The sequence below is a fragment of the Myxine glutinosa genome, chromosome 1, assembly GCF_964187855.1.
Source record: "Myxine glutinosa chromosome 1, kmMyxGlut1.1, whole genome shotgun sequence".
In the NCBI taxonomy this organism is placed as follows: Eukaryota; Metazoa; Chordata; class Myxini; order Myxiniformes; family Myxinidae; genus Myxine; species Myxine glutinosa.
Window position 1 is genome coordinate 91,860,100 of NC_136261.1, and position 21,788 is coordinate 91,881,887.

Genomic DNA, 21,788 nt, shown 5'->3' on the forward strand with positions numbered 1-21,788 from the left:
CCACAGAACCCCCCCCCCCTCTATTTACATGAAATGGTTTGGTCCAAAGCGAACGGCTTGCGGAGTTTGGTAAAGAAATCGCCATAGCGTGCACAAACGCGCAGGAAAGCGAAAGAATCGCAAATTAGTTTTAATTAGTTTTAAAACATAGTTTAACGCCAACATAGTTTGCCAACGTGAAATAAATGAATACGCTCTCAAATGTGCCGTCCGAGGCAGAGTGTGTTCGCCATGTTCGGCACACGCGATAGCTCGCTGCTCTCTGATTGGTTGAATCGTTTTTTGGACATAGCTCGGTAAGTACTTGTCCGATTAATATGAAACCTTGAAAAGGCACATCCTCGGGTCCCCAGCAATATACCTGGCAAGTTTAAAGTATATCGGACCCGTGGTTGTCGAGAAACAGCGGTCACAGACAAACATACACACATACAGAGATTAATGGAATTATAGATAGATGAAATAACATTTTCAAACAACATTTATAACAGAGCTTATGCAGTAACAAATCAGTCAAACAACATTTATAACAGAGCTTATGCAGTAACAAATCAGCTACCTGACACATGCACAAAATGTTTGGGAAAAATATAACATCAAGAATCTTGGCGAGTATCACGATTTGTATCTCAAAACTGATGTGCTTTTATTGGCCGATGTATTTGAAGCCTTTAGATCTGTTTGTCGCACTGGATATGGATTGGATCCTGCTCACTACTACACAGCACCTGGATTGGCTTGGAGCGCGATGTTGAAAATGACAAAACAAGTTTTGGATTTGATAACCGATGTCGATATGCTTTTGATGATTGAAAAGGCAAAAAGAGGTGGAATTTCACAAGTATGCTCGAGCAAATACGCAAAAGCAAATAACAAATATCTTCCAAATTATGATTCAACGAAAGAGAGTTCTTACTTGATGTACTATGACGCAAACAACTTGTATGGCTGGGCAATGTCTCAAGCTCTTCCTTATGGGAAACTAATATGGGTAAAGGAAAAAGACTACACAAAGGTTTTACAAGATGTATGTATCTCTACACAAAAAGAATTGGATGATTCAAAGGTTGGTTATTATTTTGAGGTCGATTTAAAATATCCTGAAGAACTTCATATCAAACATAAAGATCTTCCATTTGCTTGTGAGAAAGAAAGTCCAAAGAAAGAATGGTTGAGTGATTATCAACGATCATTTGATATAGGTGAATCAACAGAAAAATTACTTACTACATTATATAACAAGAAAAATTATGTACTACACCAAAGAAATTTGCGACAATATTTATCAAAAGGTCTAAGAGTAGAGAAGATCCACAGGGTTCTAAAGTTCAATCAAAGTCATTGGTTAAAGGGGTACATTGATTTTAATACACAAAGAAGAACAGAGTCAAAAACAAATTTTGAGAAAGACTTTTATAAATTGATGAATAATGCGGTCTTTGGTAAGACCATGGAGAATGTGAGGAAAAGACAAAATATCAGACTAGCAACATCTTGGGAACAAGCATCAAAATTAATTAATAGACCGAGTTTTACTAGAGCTGAGGTCTTTACTGAGAACTTTTGTGCGATCCATTTGGTTAAAGAGAGTATTGAAATGGACAAACCTATTTACATTGGAACATCAATTCTTGACTTGTCAAAGTCATTAATGTATGATTACTTTTATATTAATCTAAAATCAAAGTATAAGGATAATGTGTCATTGTTGTATATGGATACTGATAGTTTTATTTTGAAAATTAATACTGATGATGTTTATTCAGACATGAAAAAGGACATTAATATCTATGATACAAGTAATTACAGTCCAGAGAGTGAGTTGTTCTCTTCTAAAAATAAAAAGGTGATTGGAAAGTTCAAGGATGAATTGGGAGGAAATGTTATGAGTGAATTTGTGGGATTGAGGTCGAAGGCTTATGCTTATAAATACATTGTGAATAACGTTGAAAAGACTGATAAGAAGTTAAAAGGTGTAAAGAAAAATGTCATTAAAGAAACAATAAACTTTAAGGATTATTATAACTGTTTAACAACAAAGAAAGAAGAGTTTAGAAAGATTAATGGAATAAGAAGTTATAAACATCAATTATATTCAGAAGAGGTGAATAAGAAAGCATTGGGGGCTTTTGATGATGAGGTTTATTTTAGAAAATGGAATTGATAGTCTCCCTTATGGTTATATAAGTATATAAGTGATAAGATATATAAGTGATAAGATATATAAGTGATAAGATATATAAGTGATAAGATATAAGTGATAAGATATATAAGTGATAAGATATATAAGTGATAAGATATATAAGTGATAAGATATAAGTGATAAGATATATAAGTGATGATATGTAAGTGATAAGATATATAAGTGATGATATATAAGTGATAAGATATATAAGTGATGATATATAAGTGATAAGATATATAAGTGATAAGATATATAAGTGATAAGATATAAGTGATAAGATATATAAGTGATAAGATATATAAGTGATAAGATATATAAGTGATAAGATATAAGTGATAAGATATATAAGTGATGATATATAAGTGATAAGATATATAAGTGATGATATATAAGTGATAAGATATAAGTGATAAGATATATAAGTGATGATATATAAGTGATAAGATATATAAGTGATAAGATATATAAGTGATAAGATATAAGTGATAAGATATATAAGTGATGATATATAAGTGATAAGATATATAAGTGATAAGATATATAAGTGATGATATATAAGTGATAAGATATATAAGTGATGATATATAAGTGATAAGATATATAAGTGATAAGATATATAAGTGATAAGATATAAGTGATAAGATATATAAGTGATAAGATATATAAGTGATAAGATATATAAGTGATAAGATATAAGTGATAAGATATATAAGTGATGATATATAAGTGATAAGATATATAAGTGATGATATATAAGTGATAAGATATATAAGTGATAAGATATATAAGTGATGATATATAAGTGATAAGATATATAAGTGATGATATATAAGTGATAAGATATAAGTGATAAGATATATAAGTGATGATATATAAGTGATAAGATATATAAGTGATAAGATATATAAGTGATAAGATATAAGTGATAAGCTATATAAGTGATGATATATAAGTGATAAGATATATAAGTGATAAGATATATAAGTGATAAGATATAAGTGATAAGATATATAAGTGATAAGATATATAAGTGATAAGATATATATAAGTGATAAGATATAAGTGATAAGATATATAAGTGATAAGATATATAAGTGATAAGATATATAAGTGATAAGATATATAAGTGATAAGATATATAAGTGATAAGATATATAAGTGATAAGATATATAAGTGATAAGATATATAAGTGATAAGATATATAAGTGATAAGATATATAAGTGATAAGATATATAAGTGATAAGATATATAAGTGATAAGATATATAAGTGATAAGATATAAGTGATAAGATATATAAGTGATAAGATATATAAGTGATAAGATATATAAGTGATAAGATATATATAAGTGATAAGTTAAAAAGGGGGGTTAGGGATTTTAACGGGCTACTGCCACCTTTTTTACTATTATATAAATGACAGAACCAAGTATCAACCAGACTAAAGAGTGGAGGTGTAATCAACCTTGGTATATAAATGGAAAACATAACGAATGTGAAAAATTTCAGATTCAAGAGGTTGAGAGAATCACTGGTCAGAAGGTTCTCAAGACGGATAAATGTATTCATTTGTTAAGTGGGGTAATGGAGGGCGGGAAGAAAAATATATTAGAGTGGAGTGAGAACTTTAATGGTTATCAATCGGATAATAAATATTATAATTTTAAAATGGTATGTGGGAGAGGAGGTCAAACAAGAACCCTCCATGAAACATACCACTTTATACTTTCACAACAAAAGGTTAAGGAACCTGTATACTTTATAAATATACTTGATGGGGATGAGTTCTATAGGAGAATGGAACTCTTTAAAAAGTTAGAAAGAGATAATATATTTATAGGCTCATTAGTAGAGTGGTCTAAGGAACTACATTAAGGGGCTAGTGGGGGAATAGGGTAAAAATTACATGTAAGTGAGAAGGATCATAGGTTCATAAGGCTAGAAGGATTATAGGTTCATAAAGGAAGAAAATCATAGGTTCATAAGGCTAGAAGGATTATAGGTTCATAAAGGAAGAAAATCATAGGTTCATAAGGCTAGAAGGATTATAGGTTCATAAAGGAAGAAAATCATAGGTTCATAAGGCGAGAAGGATTATAGGTTCATAAAGTGAGAAGGATTATAGGTTCATAAAGTGAGAAGGATTATAGGTTCATAAAGTGAGAAGGATTATAGGTTCATAAAGTGAGAAGGATTATAGGTTCATAGAGGGAGAAATAGAGGTGTTTATGATTTTTGAAAAAGGCAAGGGGGTAAATGACATTAGATAGGGATTTCCCATGTTAAACGGAGGTGTCCCAGAAGCAACATTTATCATCTACTGGGAGGGAAAAGAAACACAGGTAAGCCCATCCCCCATAGGTCACGTGAGCAAAACCATTCATTCCCATAGGTGGGAGGGACACGTCGTCTCCCAAAAATTATAATTTAGAAACAGTTTATTGTGTCTTACTGTGATGTAGATAATCTGGATAGAGTTGACAATGTTTGTTCCAGACCACACACTGAGTTGATTTGACCACCTGAAACAGGTACAATGAAACGCAGCTTGTTTTGCCAAAGACAAACAATCGTTGCCAATGCTTTGTATTGTCTCAATGGAGATTATAATTACCAGGTACAATGAAAATGTTAAACCGGTTTTAAAACTTCCTTACAGGGTCAGACAACCTGGCCCCAGCTGTATCATATTGTTTATCTCAAAAACTCCTCTTTACATCAATAACTTTCTAAAACTTATTTATTTTAACTCAATAAAAACATTTATCTCGATATATGAGTATTTTTTTAAGGCACAAACGTAACGAGATTTCCCTGTGTCGTTATTTGACATCGTACAGATGAATCAATCTATTTAATATCTTTACAAATGAACCGAATGGTTTAAACATTTCATTGTTTGATATTATTTCCATGGATGGATGATCGTTATTCAGTGATTTATTACCCTCGCTTGAGGAGAGGGTATTCCGTTTGAGTCTGTTTGTCTGCCTGTCTGTCTGTCTCTTTTTATTTGTCTGCACAGAATAAATATGATCTTCTCTGCAACCGTTGGTCCTATTGACAATAAATTTTCACCACAGGTGCAACTCCACCTGTATAATTTTTAATAATAATTATAACGTCATAGGTCACGTGGTATAGGCGCCATCTTGGGAAAACTGCACCTCCACATCTCCGAAAGCGCTTCATAGAAAAACATGAGACCACAAAAGCTTTAAAAACACGTCATGGCGAAGGTCTGCAATCTCTGATTGCTCTTTCTAGTTTGTCGTTGTTCTCACATCGTGTTGAAATGTAATTTAGTCATGGGGACGTGTCGGCCAAAGTGTACCAACACTATGTTGCAGGTGTCCTGCCGAGCATCACTTGGGATGTGAAATGGTTATCAATTTACAAGATAACTACAGCAGTTTCAAACACGTAGATGTTAAACCAGATCACCTGTTATCATGCTGCAATCACCGTAATTGTGTTTAAGATGCCATGTTCATGCCGAATGTATCAGTAATATAAACTATATGATAGATTATTAAGACTGCAAACCACTTGCTGTGAGCTGCCACTGAGGTTTGTCCATTTCGTACATTGTTATTCCCGATATACATTGTAGTATTTATGGAATGAAGTAACATTACACATCAAATTGTGGGAATACCTGACACTCCGTTTTTTGTGCACTTGTTTTACCTCGAGAATCGACATCAAATGTTTGTAGTTAAACCGATATGAGTGATAAAGCATCACTGTGGATGTGTCAGTGAGGAGTAGTTTTGGCTTCGTGTGCATAACAGGTAAGAAACGCTGTTTGTCGTGTGGTTTATACAACAACAACAACAACAACAACAGGCATTTTAAGGCCATTTTCCCTGCAAGAGCGGGGGTTAGCCTTGCGGTCCCCCATGACAATCTTCTCCATTTTGCCCTATTTTCTGCATCCCCTTGTTAACCCCCTTTCCCGCATTTCTTCTTCGACCATCTTTGGCCAAGTCTTTCTCGGTCTTCCCCGTCCTCTACTTCCTTCTACATTCATTTCCATCACTCTTCTCAACCAGTCACTTTCATCCTTCCTCAACACGTGACCAAACCATCTCAAACTGTTTCTCTTCACGGCATCAATCACAGGCTCTATTCCCATCATCTTTCGCAATTCATCATTTGTCTTCCTCTCTCTCAACGATACTCCACACATCCACCGAACCATTCGCATTTCCACCTTTTCCAACCTTCGTTGCTGCTCTACGTTCATCACCCATGTCTCGCTCCCATAAATCATAACACTTCTCACACATGCAGCATACACCATTCCCTTCAGCTTCAATGACACTCCCCTCCTCATCAGCACAACACTCAGTTCCCGAAACTTCTTCCATGCACATCTCGCTCTCGCAACCGTTGCCGAGTCTGATCCACCTCCTCCATTCAGCATGTCTCCTAGGTAACAAAATGTTTTCACACCTTCCAGCTTCACGCCGTCTCCAAGATCCAACTCAACATTTCCTCCATCTGCAGCTCCCTCTGTGCACACCTCACACTTGAATGTAGCTGCCACATTGCTTAAACTGGTTTATACAGGTTGATATCCACACTACATAACAGATAAGGTGTGTGTGTGTGTGTGTGTGTGTGTGTGTGTGTGTGTGTGTTGTATATTCTCCATCTGTATCAAAATGAGGAAGTGCCCCAAAACCGAAACGAATTCACCTCAAACCGGGAATGACCCGACCACAAACCGGAAGTGAGTTAATGAATCATTTTCTCAAATTTTCATATTTTACAATTTTCATATTTTACGATTTTCCGAAAAAAAAAAAAAAAAGATTTTCAAAATTTCTGATGTCATTTTTCCAAATTTTCATGATTTTCTCAATTTTCCAAAATTTCTAAAATAATTACAACAACCAATTTTTTACCCAAATGGTTAAAAAAATATTTTGCGAACATTGAATTATTGTAAGCTTGTGAACGTTTACAAACATTTGTGACGGTGAATGAGAGCTCCCATGGTGTGGACAAACAAGGAACCTCATCGCAATCCGAGATCCACGTGGTCGGTAGACCCGCCATATAGGAACTCTCACTCCTTACTATTACAAATTAATACTTTTAAATAAAAAATTGATTTAAAGAAATACTTTCCCTATATAAAATATATATATATACAGTCACGTGAAAAAGTAAGTACACCCCATGTAAAGTTTTGCCTTTTTCAACATATTTCAACATACAGCTATTTGATCTTCATTTCAACAATATTGATAGATAAAGGTGGTATAATATAACAAATATCATGAAACATTTACATTTTGTAGTCCATTGTATTATTTTAAAAAACATAAATGCAAATTTCGCATGTGGAAAAAGTAAGTTCACCCTTGGCTCTAATAGGTGGTATTGCCCCCTTTGGCAGAAACAACCTCAAGTAGGAGTTTTTTTTTTTTTTTTTTTTTTTTTTTTTTGTATACAAGATCGAGGCTCGTGAAAGAGCGAACATTAATCACACAGAAAGACAAACAGACACATAAAACAAATAACATCGGGAGCGGTAGACAAGATGGGGAGAGAGGGGGAAGGACACAAACACAACATTTGAGAGCAGGGACCGAGAGACAGTTGGCAGGGACCGTTTCTTATAACTGTCTACCAGTCTCTGAGATCGACTGGGAGAAATTTTTGCCCACTCCTCCATACAGAATTCTTTCAGCTGTGCGATGTTTGAGGGGTTTCTTGCATGCACAGCTCGTTTCAAATCCCCCCACAACAGCCCCACAGCCCCACAGCCCCACAACATCTCGATGGGATTTAGATCCGGGCTTTGACTTGGCCATTCCAGAACCCTCCATTTCTTTCTTTTCAGCCATTCCTTGGTGGATTTACTGGTATGTTTTGGGTCATTGTGATGTTGCGAGGTCCACTTTCGGTTGAGCTTCAACTTTCCGACAGATGGCCTCACATTATCCTCAAGCACCCTATGGTGCAATGAAGAATTCATAGTGGATTCTATGATGGTGAGCTGCCCAGGCCCTGATGCCGCAAAGCTGCCCCAAACTATAATATTTCCACCACCATGCTTTACAGTTGGTATCAGGTTCTTGTGGTCAAATGCTGTGTTTGGTTTTCGCCCAACATGTCTTCTGGTACTGTGGCCAAATAGCTCTACCTTTGACTCATCTGTCCAGAGCACATTGTTCCAGGAGTGCTGGTCTTTGCCGAGGTGTTCATTGGCAAACTTTAGTCTTGCCCTGATGTTCTTCCTGGACAGCAATGGTTTCCTCCTGGCTCACCTCCCATGTAGATCAAACTTGTGCAGCCTCTTTCTAATGGTAGACTCGTGCACTTTGACATCAACAGTGGCAAGAGCTACCTGTCGGTCCCGTGATGACATTCTGGGGTTCTTAGAGACTTCTTTCAGCAGCTTGCGGTCTGCTCTCGGGCTGAACTTGCTGGGGCGGCCTGGCCTGAACAAGTTGGCAGTTGTTTGGAATCTTCTCCACTTCTCGATGATCTTCCGGACAGTCGAATGATTGATTTCAAATTGTTTGGAGATCTTTTCAAATCCCTTCCCAGACTCGTAGGCATCTAAAACCTTCTTTCTGAAGGCCTCAGAGAGGTCTTTTGATCTTGGCATGGTGACGCCACACACTTCAACAACAAAGAGCAAACCAAACTAAATGTCTGAGATTTAAATAAGACAGGTTCCTCCAAGATCCTCTCTAACGATGTTCTAATCATTTGCACCTGAGCTGGTGCACCTGATTCTAATTTTAGGTGTTTGAAGTAGTGATAAATGTAGGGGTGTACTTACTTTTTCCACATGCGAAATTTGCATTTATGTTTTTTTTAATTATACAATGGACTACAAAATGTAAATGTTTCATGATATTTGTTATATTATATCACCTTTATCTATCAATATTGTTGAAATGAAGATCAAATAGCTGTATGTAGAAATATGTTGAAAAAGTCAAAACTTTACATGGGGTGTACTTACTTTTTCACGTGACTGTATATGGCATTGACTTACCCGAATTTTGATATAAAGAATATTATTTTTGAAAAACCACAATATTATAAGAATAAGGGGGTTACCTTTCACCGCATTGTGATTAAATATAATTTCGATCATAATCGCCCACAAGGTGACATTAGAAAACTGTTTATCGAAACACCAACGTTGTTTTCATGGGGTATTATTGGAAATAAAAATTGTGCGAAGGGGAGCATAGTTGAATCATATTCGTTGCCCCTTGTTATGTATAATTCTCGAGTACCCATGACGATGGCGGAAACAAAAACAATAGCAATGTTTGAAGAAATTCTTAATGTCATTAAAGTACATTTGATGAAAGCCGATGTTATTGAAAAGATGAAAAAGGAACAGAACAAGAAAGAAAAAAAGTACAGATACATTCAAAGTACAGGCCAAATAATTAAATATCCTCCAGCGCAGCATTGCCGGGGTGCCTCCGGGGCCCAGCAATGCCGCTGTACAGCTGATAGAGACTGTATTTGGAGGGAGAGGTGTGCAATAATTGATTGATTAATTGCATAATTAAAATCAAGAAAAGATTATCATAAAATATTTTCTTAATCAATTGGCTAATAGCATAACTAAACCACTACTGCTTCATCCGAAGATGTATCTTTTAGAAATGTAATTAAATAAGGCATTAATTAAAAAAATTAAAAAATTAATTGATTAATCAATAAATAATGAATCGATTAAATGATTAATCAATAAATCAAAAATATCCTTTGTAGCCACGTAACTTGGTCACTGTCATGTCCAAATATTAGCTTCCTAGCTCAAAAGGTGCCTGTGATATTGCCCAGATGAGAAAGAAAATAAATAAATAATTTATAATGAAAATAAATAAATAATAATAAAAAAAAATGAAATAATTCATCGATTCACTGATATAACACATAAACCACCACCATTTCATCAGAATCTTTAACGTTAAAAAAATTTTTTTAGTCATTAATCAAATAATTAAATAATCGATTAATTGATTAATCAATAAATCAAAAATAGCCTTTGCAGCCAAATCACGTGATCATTGGCATGTCCAAATATCAGCTTCATAGCTCAAAAGGTGCCTGAGATAATGGGCAGAAGAGAAAGGAAATGTATAAGTACTTAATTAATCGCGAATAATAAAATAACTCATCAATTTATTGATTAATCAAAAAACAAAAAATATCTTTTTTGACAAAGGACTTGCTCACTATTGTGCCGAAATTTCAGCTTCCGAGCTCAAAGGATGGCTGAGATATCGCCCGGACAAACAAACAAACAAGAAAGAAAACAAATAAACAAACAACCAGAGTGAAAACTGAGTACTCCCTTTCAGCGTGCGTCACTGCCGAGCCCCCTTTGGTGCCCGGCAATGACGTTTTGCAATGCATTGAGATGGCGTGGGAAAGGAGCGGTGTACAACAAGTACAGATACATTCAAAGTACACCGCCCCCATGCCCAATAATTAAATATCCTACAGCGCGGCATTGCCTCGGCGCCTCCGGCACCCGGCAACACCGCAGTGCAGCTCATAGAGATTGCATTGGGAGGGAGAGGTGCACAATAATTGATGGATTAATTGCATAATTAAAATCAATAAATGATCACAAAATATTTTCTTAATCAATTGGCTAATAGCATAACTAAACCACTTGTGCTTCATCCGAAGATGCATCTTTTTAAAATTTAATTAAGGAAGCCATTAATAAAAATTTTTAATAATTAATTGATTAATCAATGAATAATTGATCGATTAAATGATTAATCAATAAATGAAAAATATCATTGACAGCCACATCACTTGGTCACTGTCATGTCCAAATATTAGCTTCCGAGCTCAAAAGGTGCCTGAGATATTGGCCAAAGACTGGGGACAATGAGAAAGAAAATAAGTAAATGATTAATAATGAAAATAAATAAATAAAAATCATTAAAAAATTTAATTATTAATCAATTCGGTCATAGAACACATAAACCACCACCATTTCATCAGAATCTGTAACTTCCCCCCCAAAAAAAATTTTTAGTCATTAATCGAACAAGTACAGATACATTCAAAGTACACCGCCCCCATGCCAAATAATTAAATATCCTACAGCGCGGCATTGCCTCGGCGCCTCCGGCGCCTGGCAACACCGCAGTGCAGCTCATAGAGACTGCATTGGGAGGGAGAGGTGTGCAATAATTGATTGATTAATTGTATAATTAAAATCAATAAAAGATTATCACAAAATATTTTCTTAATCAATTGGCTTATGGCATAACTAAACCACTACTGCTTCATCCGAAGATGTATCTTTTAGAAATTTAATTAAATAAATCATTAATAAAAATTAAATAATTAATTGATTAATCAATAAATAATGAATCGATTAAGTGATTAATCAATAAATCAAAAATATCCATTGTAGCCACATCACTTGGTCACTGTCATGTCCAAATAGTAGCTTCCTAGCTCAAACGGTCTGTGATATTGCCCAGATGAGAAAGAAAATAATTAAATAATTAATAATGAAAATAAATAAATAATAATCATAAAAAAATGAAACAATTAATCGATTCACTAATATAACACATAAACCACCACCATTTCATCAGAATCTTTAACTTAAAAAAAAACTTTAGTCATTAATCAAATAATTAAATAATTAATCGATTAATTGATTAATTGATTAATCAATAAATCAAAAATAGCCTTTGCAGCCAAATCACGTGGTCATTGGCATGTCCAAATATCAGCTTCATAGCTCAAAAGATGCCTGAGATAATGGGCAGAAGAGAAAGGAAATGTATAAGTACTTAATTAATCGCTAATAATAAAATAACTCATCAATTAATTGATTGTCAAAAACGGTATTTTTTGTTTTTTGATTAAAGGACTTGCTCACTATTGTGCCGAAATTTCAGCTTCCTCGCTCAAAGGATGGCTGAGATATCGCCCGGACAAACAAACAAACAAGAAAGAAAACCAAGTACACATACATTCAAAGTACACCGCCCCCACGCCAAATAATTAAATATCCTACAGCGCGGCATTGCCGGGGTGCCTCCGGCGCCAGGCAATACCGCAGTGCAGCTCATAGAGGCTGCATTGGGAGGGAGAGGTGTACACTAATTGATTCATTGATTGTATAATTAAAATCAATAAAAGATAAATGATTAATAATGAGAATAAATTAATAATAATCATAAAAAATCAAATTATTAATCAATTCGGTCAGAGAACACGTAAACCACCACAATTTCATCCAAAAAAAAAGCATTTCTGACGTGAATGTGTAGGCCTATAAAAAAAACAAGTACAAAAAGTTTTAATTAAAACAAAAGCCGCGTCGATGTTACACAATGCCGAGATGCAGCTGTGCCTATAACGTCGATGTTATAGGCACAGGACATTCCTATTGATTCGATTACTTGATGTTATTTTTGTGCAAAGTGAAAATATATCTCGGCAATTTCCCGTGTGGCGACGAATTTTTAATATATCTCGGCATTTTCCCATCTGTTATTTCAGGCGGTGTATGACTGACCATGCCGCAATTTAAAAAAAAAAATCACGCCAATTTCCCGTGTGTGGCGACACGTGAACGAAGCTATGCTCCTCTCTCCACATTATTGTGACGACGTATAAATTAAATATTTCATCGTGATGATTGTCATCAAATGGACGAATTTTTAATATATCTCGGCATTTTCCCGTCTGTTATTTCAGGCGGTGTATGACTGACCATGCCGCGATTTAAACAAAATATATATATCTCGGCATTTTCCCGTCTGTTATTTCGGGCGGTGTATGACTGACCATGCCGCGATTTAAAAAAAAAAATCTCAATGGACTTGAAGTTACAGGCCTTTGAGAATTCATTTCGTTCTATAAAGGGCAACTTTCATCGGATTTTCCTCCCGTTTTTTTTCAACCGAGTCTAAAACTATGTTAGCGACTGTGAAAAATGAAATGATATATCGAATTTGATTTGAAAGAAAACTGTGTGAGAGAGCAAGACACAACAGGCCTACAAAACAGGCCTCAAAGCTATGTGAGTTAATAAAATGGTGGATATTTGTTTATATGAAGCCTCTCCCACAATGGGTGGAGCTATGGTTCCCAGAATGGGTGGAGCTTTGAGGTTTTGTCTTCTCTGCAAGAACAACAAGAACAAGAAGAAGAAGAACAAGAACAAGAACAAGAACAACAGCAGAGGGCACTCTATGAGCAGCGTCTGCGACGCGGCTAAAAAGCATTTCTGACGTGAATGTGTGTAAAAGCATTTCTGAGGTGAATGTGTAGGCCTATAAAAAAAAGCATTTATGAGGTGAATGTGTATAAAAGCTTTACTGAGGTGAATGTGTCGGCCTATAAAAAAAAAAAGCATTTCTGACGTGAATGTGTATAAAAGCATTTCTGAGGTGAATGTGTAGGCCTATAAAAATAAAAGCATTTCTGACGTGAATGTGTGTAAAAGCATTTCTGATGTGTCATCTTTACAGATCATTTCTTTACAGGTGTGCTTCATCAACTGTTAAGGTGAAACAAATTTACCGAATTGAAGACACTTATTGCAGGAAACCCCTTTTCCGTAGTCGAAGACAAGCCTGCCTCTTGGCTGCAGTCTCACAATTTCCCACGATTTCCTCGCGTGTTTCAGTCACGAGCTTCACCATGGCTATGACTGGGTGGTGTCATTAACGTCCTTTCCGGTCTCTGCATCAGCGTTTTGCCTCCCTCCGTGGCGGGTTGTAATCGATTTGCGTTTCCATGTATAATGCCTGAGCCTAAGGCTGCGTTATCCAAAATATGGTGAACGAGAACGGCACTTGGTAGAACGACCCCTGCCAGGCTAAACAGTTTATGTTTGTATGCACTGATAGACCAGATCTGGATTCGGACCTGAACCAAAATCGAATCGGCTTGTTCTTGTCACTGAACCAACTCATCCACCTAGTTTAGTCATAACTCATCCATTATTTTTTAAATATCATGTTATATATCGCTTTTGGTCCGATCTCTCAATGGTGAAGAATTACTTTGGAAATTAAATAATACTTGTATCCGAATCCATATCCACATCTTCACCAAAATCGCATCGATTCTGTCTTGTCACACACCCAACCTGTCCATCAATTTTCGTCCAAATCCGTCCATAACTTTTTTGAGATATCGTGTTTATCGATATCTATCGATTTTAGCCCTACAACTCAATGGTGAAAAATCACTTTAAAATTATCTGATCCGTATTCGGATTCGAAACGTCATCAAAATTGAATCACTTCTTCCATGTCAGACATCCAACCTTTCCACCAAGTTTGTCCGAATCCGTCCACAACTTTTTGAAATATCCTGCTATGTATCGTTTTTGGCCCTATCTCCCAATGGTGCAGAATCATTAAAAAAAAATTCTACCAGCCGGATCCGAAACCGGATCTTCACCAAAATCTAATCATTTCGTCCTTGTCACATATGCTACCTCTCCTCCAAATTTCGTCCGAATCCGTCCACAACTTTTTGAGATATCTTGTTCACAGACAAACAGACAGACATTGGCAAAAACACAACCTCCATCCACCTTCGGTGGCAGGGGTAAATATGGCAGCCACTTGGAGACGGAATTGGGAGGGAGAGGAGTACAATAATTGATTGATTAATTGTGAAATTAAAATAAATAAATAAACGATCATAAAATGTTTTCTTAATCAATTGGCTAATAGCATACCTAAACCACCAGTGCTTCATCCGAAGCTGTAACTTTTTGAAAATTAATTAAAAAAGCCATTAATTGAAAAAATTAATTAATTGATAAATCAATAATTAATTAATCAATTAGTTGATCAATCAAAAAATCAAAAATATATTTTAGAGCCACATCACTTGGTCACTGTCTTTCCAAATATCAGCTTCCCCAGCTCAAAACGTACCTGAAATATTACCCAGATGAAAAAGGAGATAAATCAATGATTAACAATGAAAATAAATAAATAATAATCATAAAATAATTAAATAATTAATCAATTGGCTAATAGAATACCTAAACCACCACCGTTTCACCCGAATCTGTAATTTAAATTAAAAACAATTAAGTAATGAATCAAATCATTGAATAATGAATCCATTAATTGATAAATCAATAAATCAAAAATCGCCTTTATAGCCACATCACTTGGTCACTGTCATGTCCAAATATTAGCTTCCCAGCTCAAAAGGTGCCTGAGATATTGGCCAAATGAGAAAGAAAATAAATGATTAATAATGAAAATAAATAAATAATAATCATGAAAAAATTAAATAGTTCATCAATTGCCTCGTAGAATACATAAACCACCACCATTTCATCCGAATCTGTAACTTAAAAAATTAATTAATTAGATTATTCATCGAATAATTAAATAATTAATCGATGAAATGATTAATCAATAGATCAAAAATATCCTTGACAGCCACATCATTGGTCACTGTCATGTCCAAATATTAGCTTCCCAGCTCAAAAGGTACCTGAGATATTGGCCAAATAAGAAAGAAAATAAAGAAATGATTAATAATTAAAAAAAATAAATAATAATCATAAAAAAATGAAATTATAAATCAATTCGGTCAAAGAACACATAAACCACCACCATTTCATCAGAATCTGTAACAGATTATTTTTTTTTTTTAGTAATTATTCGAATAATTAAATAATTAATCGATTAAATAATTAATTGATTAATCAATAAATAATTAATCGATTAAATGATTAATCAATAAATCAAAAATATCCTTGATAGCCACATCACCTGGTCACTGTCATGTCCAAATATTAGCTTCCTAGCTCAAAAGGTGCCTGAGATATTGGCCAAATGAGAAAGAAAACAAATAAATGATTAATAATGAAAATAAATAAATAATAATCATAAAAAAATTAAATTATTAATCAATTCGGTCAGAGAACACATAAACCACCACCATTTCATCAGAATCTGTAACTTAAAAAAAAAAAAAAATTAGTCATTAATCGAATAATTAAATAATTAATCGATTAATTGATTAATTAATAAATCAAAAATAGCCTTTGCAGCCAAATCACCTGGTCATTGGCATGTCCAAATATCAGCTTCCTAACTCAAAAGGTGCCTGAGTTAATGGTCAGAAGAGAAAGGAAATTTGATTAATTAAATAAGTACTTAATTATAATAATAATAATAATTCATTTATTTTGTATAGTGCTTTTCATGAAGCCCAAAGGCGCTTTGACAGAGTGCAAAACATAATGCATAACAAAACATGAAAACAACAATTGCAAAAAGACAAGAATCAACAGGGAAATATTTAAAGCAAAAGGAGGGAGAAGAAGAAGTGATAGTCAGGGGTTAAATGCTGTGGGTTGAATGTTGAATGCAGTGCTGAACAGGTGGGTCTTGAGTGATGTTTTGAATGTGGTGAGTGAGGAGGAGTCTCTGATGGTGTGAGGTAGTGAGTTCCAGAGGGTGGGAGCAGCGATGGAGAAGGCCCTGTCCCCCCAGGATCTGAATTTGGTCCGGATGGGGGGGGGGGGGGGTCAAGAGGTTGGTACCAGCAGAGGGGAGGTTGCGGGTGGGAGTGTGTCTGGAGAGGAGGTCAGCCAGGTAGGATGGGGCCAGGTTATGGAGGGCTTTGTAGGTCAAGAGGAGGATTTTGTACTGGATTCTCTGGGAGATGGGGAGCCAGTGAAGCTTGTAAAGGACGGGGGTGATGTGGTCACGGGTCTGGGAATGGGTGAGTAGACGGGCAGCGGAGTTCTGAATGTATTGGAGTTTATTGGTGATTGTTGAGGGTGAACCATAGAGGAGGCTATTGCAGTAGTCCAGACGGGAGGTGATGAAGGCGTGGATGAGGGTTTCTGCAGCCGTGGAGGAGAGGGATGAGCGGAGACGGGCAATGTTTTTCAGGTGAAAGAAGGCTGTCTTTGTGATCTGTTTAGTGTATTTGTCGAAGGAGAGGGTTTGGTCAAAGATGACGCCAAGATTCCGGATGAGAGGGGAGGTGGATACTGGGATACCGTCGATGTTGGGGGCAAAGTTATGGGTGGATTTTGTCGCTTGATAAATTAATCGCTAATAATTAAATAACTCCTCAATTCATTGATTATTCAAAAAACAAAAAATACACTTTTTGACAAAGGACTTGTTCACTACTGTGCCGAAATTTCAGCTTCCTAGCTCAAAGGATAGCTGAGATATCGTCCGGAAAAAAAAAAAACAAGAAAGCAAGAAAACAAACAAACAACCAGAGTGAAAACTGAGTACTCCCTTTAAGCGTGCGTCACTGCCGATCCCCCTTCGGTGCCCGGCAATGACGATTTGCAATGCCTGGAGATGGCATAGGAAAGGTGCGGTGTACAAAAACAAACAAACAACCCGAGTGAAAACTGAGTACTCCCTTTCAGCATGCGTCACTGCCGAGCCCCCTTCGGTGCCCTGCAATGACGATTTGCAATGCCTGGAGATGGCATCGGAAAGGTGCGGTGCACAACAAGTAAAGATACATTCAAAGTACACCGCCCCCATGCCAAATAATTAAATATTTGCCAAATTTCCCGCTCAACACCTCGTCCTGCTGAGCGCCGATTTGCATTCAATTCACAGATCGCCAGACCTCATCTTGTTCGCGCCCAAAATGTCGCCGAATTCATCATCTTCGGGTAGCTTGGTTGCATCATCATCCTCGGGTAGTTTGGTTGCGTAATCATCCTTGGGTAGCTTGGTTGCATCATCATCTGGTAGTTTGATTGCATCATCACCGCTCAGGTAGTTTGGTTGCATCATCATCCTCGGGTAGTTTGGTTGCGTATTAATCCTCATGTAGTTTGGTTGCGTATTCATCCTCGGGTAGTTTGGTTGCATCATCATCCTCGGGTAGTTTGATTGCATCATCACTGCTGGGGTAGTTTGGTTGCATCATCATCCTCGGGTAGTTTGGTTGCATCATCACCGCTCGGGTAGTTTTGGTTGCATCATCATCCTCGGGACAGAAGTTCTGATTTTTAAAAAACCACAAAGTTCCACCAAACTCATGGGTTATTACATTTACGAATGAACCTTCTTTTGTCATTGTACAATATATTATAATGTGCATTTGATAAACAATATCGATGTCTTAACAATAGCAATTATAGAATACTTGCAACGGTACCAACCCTATGGGCGGAGCTTCATTTGGGAAGCCCAAATGAAAAGTTCAAATATCAGAAATTGAAGCCTTTTTTTATTTTAAACTATTCATATAAACATCCGTTGAATCATATCACATGCAAATCATCAAAATCTAAAGAGTACATGGCGCCCATGTTGAAAAAAGATTGATTTCTGCAAAACGGAAGCGGCCGCTACACGTCTTTCTCAGTCGCGTTGCACACGCTGCCTGGTTACTTCGGAGCCGCACGTTCATATAGGAAGAGTTCGTCAGGAGTCGATCTACTCTCTCCTGGTACGTAGAATAAACAGTATTTGTAGAATTTCAACAAAAGCCACATCACTGTTCATATCGGTAAATGTTATTTCATCGTGTTTGGTGAATTATAGTAAGATTAATGTGATTATTGCTGCATTTGTTTACATTCAATGAGTTTTTCATTATTCCACTTAACCTGCTTTTTTACCAACACTAACATCACCCCCTTCATTTTATAATAGTCTCGTCCAGTTAAACATCAGGGAAAAACGTTTTTTAAAATCGATGAACACGTGACAATGCTTTCTTTCCTCGAGATGGACCATTCCCTTTCCGCTGTGTTTACCACCACTCACAAGGTGATATGTTTTGTGGGTAAAGTGAGACCCACCCTCGGGCTCATCTTTCAACAATGTGGACCACGACCGGTCTCGCGTTATCTCTCATCTCTCTTGATCTCGGGTTGCACTGATTACGTGACGCCATTGAATTTGGGGGCCTGGGCATTGCGGACGGAGCAGTGTTCACTCGCACGTGGTTCATTCCCAACACGGAAGCTGCATTCCTGCTTCTTCTTTGTCTTCACCTTTTTTTTGCACTGTAATGTGGCGGCGGCGGCGCGTACAAATTGCTGACGTCACAAACGTCAGCAATTTCCCGTTGTAATCTTCTTACAAAGAGGAAGAGGAACGATATCCGTAAACATGCAGTCTTCAAAATATGAAGACCTTCCGGGTGATCTTGTGAACCGCGTGGTGTGACTGTTACTGTGACCAAGGTTCACGTTATCGGATCGAATCGAATCTGATCTGTAGAGGTTTGTTGGGAGATTCTCATTTTATTGTTAATACTGAGAAAGATCTGTAAAACGTTTATTTAAAGATAAAATAATTTTCTGTTCGTTGATGATGGGAATGAAGATAAGTTAAACGAGTTTTTATTAAATGTATGCTGAGGTATTTGATTGTTCATATAATGAAGTGTTTTTCACTCGTTTTGTTTTATTCACTGCATTGTTTAATATGACGTCATCACGAAACTTCATACAACGATGGTTAAACCTCATTCTTCCTTTTAACTACAAACCTGGCAGAAAGTTTTTATAATTAACTTGTATATCCAATGTCACCTTCAAATGAGGAGGTGTTGTAAAGGTTGTAGATGGATAGATGAGGGATCTATGTCGCGTTGGTATCGAAAAAAATGTCGGTCCCATCTACTGCATCCAAAACTAAAGTTGGACTATTTCTCTAACAAGTCGTTTAGGTCAGAGATTCTCAACCGGTCGGCCACGACCATCGGTGGGTCGGAAGGTGCAACCACGTGGTCCGCAGATATCATACCCACCTGAGAAGGTAGGTGATTAGTTTACCTCATGAGTGTTCGCAAAATTTACCTCAAAAAAGAAATTCTATTTTTGTTATTGTATTAATTTGTGATTGGAATGATGCTGTTTAAAATGAAAATATGGAGAGATTGAGTTTAAAGGTGAATTAGGGAATGACATGAGGGTTTCCATCCTTAACATTCGCGGATTCGGTATTTGCAGTTTCGCCATTGGCTGTATTTGGTTGATCGAAGGTGTTTCCGGTATGAAGAACGTCTCGGGTGTCTCGGGTATCTCGTGTTCACACGAAAAGGTAAACTGCTGTATTTTACTTTTGCTGTATTTTATTTGGACAAACATGGACCTTTAACTGAAAAGAAAAACCGATGATGGTGGCGAAACTTAAGGAGTTGCTAAAAGGAGGTGAAACGCATCGTCAGAAATTACGACCCTGGATATATTAAGTTTGGATTTACGGTAGCAGGGATTTCAGTTGGAGTGGGAAATCAAGCTCCTGTTACCTTTCACCACCACATACCTGTGTGAGTCAGGGATTTCACTTGTGACTCGCACAAAATCAAAAACCAGGAATATACTGAAAGCAACTTTGAATGGTACTCTGCGAGTCAGCCTCTCAACTCGGATTGATCTGAATGGTTCTCAGAAGCAAACCCAAGTATCCCACTGACTTAAGCAGCACTTTGTATTTAAGGCTTAAATGTCTTAAATAAGGAACCAAATGAAGTTGTTATTATTATTATTGTTGTTATTATTATTATTATTGTATTTTATTTAATCCATTGTTGCGGACAGCTACATTTAACTAAGTTTCAGAGATGACAGGATTATGTGTGTTGAACCTGAAAAGTTTAATTTCTCGGAAAGTGGAGATTCTTTGGTGCACGTTTTGAGACAATGGCAGTGAGAGGAAAATAAAACATAGGGGAAATACCCCTAGCGCTTCACAGTTAAATTGCCTTATATGTGAAGAAGTGTAGAACCACCTTTGGAGGCCTTTTTCCCCGCAGAGCAGGGGTTGGCCTTTTCCTGGCACCGTGGTCCCCTTTTTGAAGCAATGTTTTGTGGCCGGATACCCTTCCTGCCGCCAACCCTGTTAATCACCTCTTGCGACACACAGGGAATTACCAGTGAACTGGTACTCAATTTGCCGACCTCGGAAGGATGACAGGCTGCGTCAACCCCCCTGGCGTTAATTCAGCGATCGACCGGGATTCGAACCCAGGATCCAAGGATCCCATGCCGGCACCCTAACCGCTAAGGCCTAAGTCAACACCAGGCTTTATGTGAAGAAGTGTCAGTGAAGAAAATCTTTCTTCACCCATGATTGAGCACAAAGAGTTTCTAATCCGTCTCATTGCAGAAAAGCTTTGTTTGGAAATGGCTTCCTTTGTGAAAAATTACAAATTTCAAAAGTTGTTAATCTGATTTGAAAAAGGATGCAGCCAATCACGTCACTCTATACAAATACCGCGATATTTGCCGTGGCTGGGGGAATAAATTCACGCACTTTGGTTCGGTTTCGCTTTGTTTCTCACGTTTAAATATGGGATGTTTTTATCTTAAATGTGAACTATTGAAACAAATTAAGGGCAGGGCATTGCCCCCCCCTCACCCCCCAGCCATGCACCCCTCAAACTCCACCGGTGCATGGAATTAGGGTGGCCGATCCAACTTATCTCAACTTATCTTATTATACTTATCTTATTATGGGCTCAGCAGGATAATGTACTGGCAAATCATTTATTTGTGACCATGCTTCACAGCTCAAAGGCGAGTGTGGCTGTCTCTTTCATATACTGTCAGTCTAAATGTGGTGATCAAGCTGGATAAGTTTA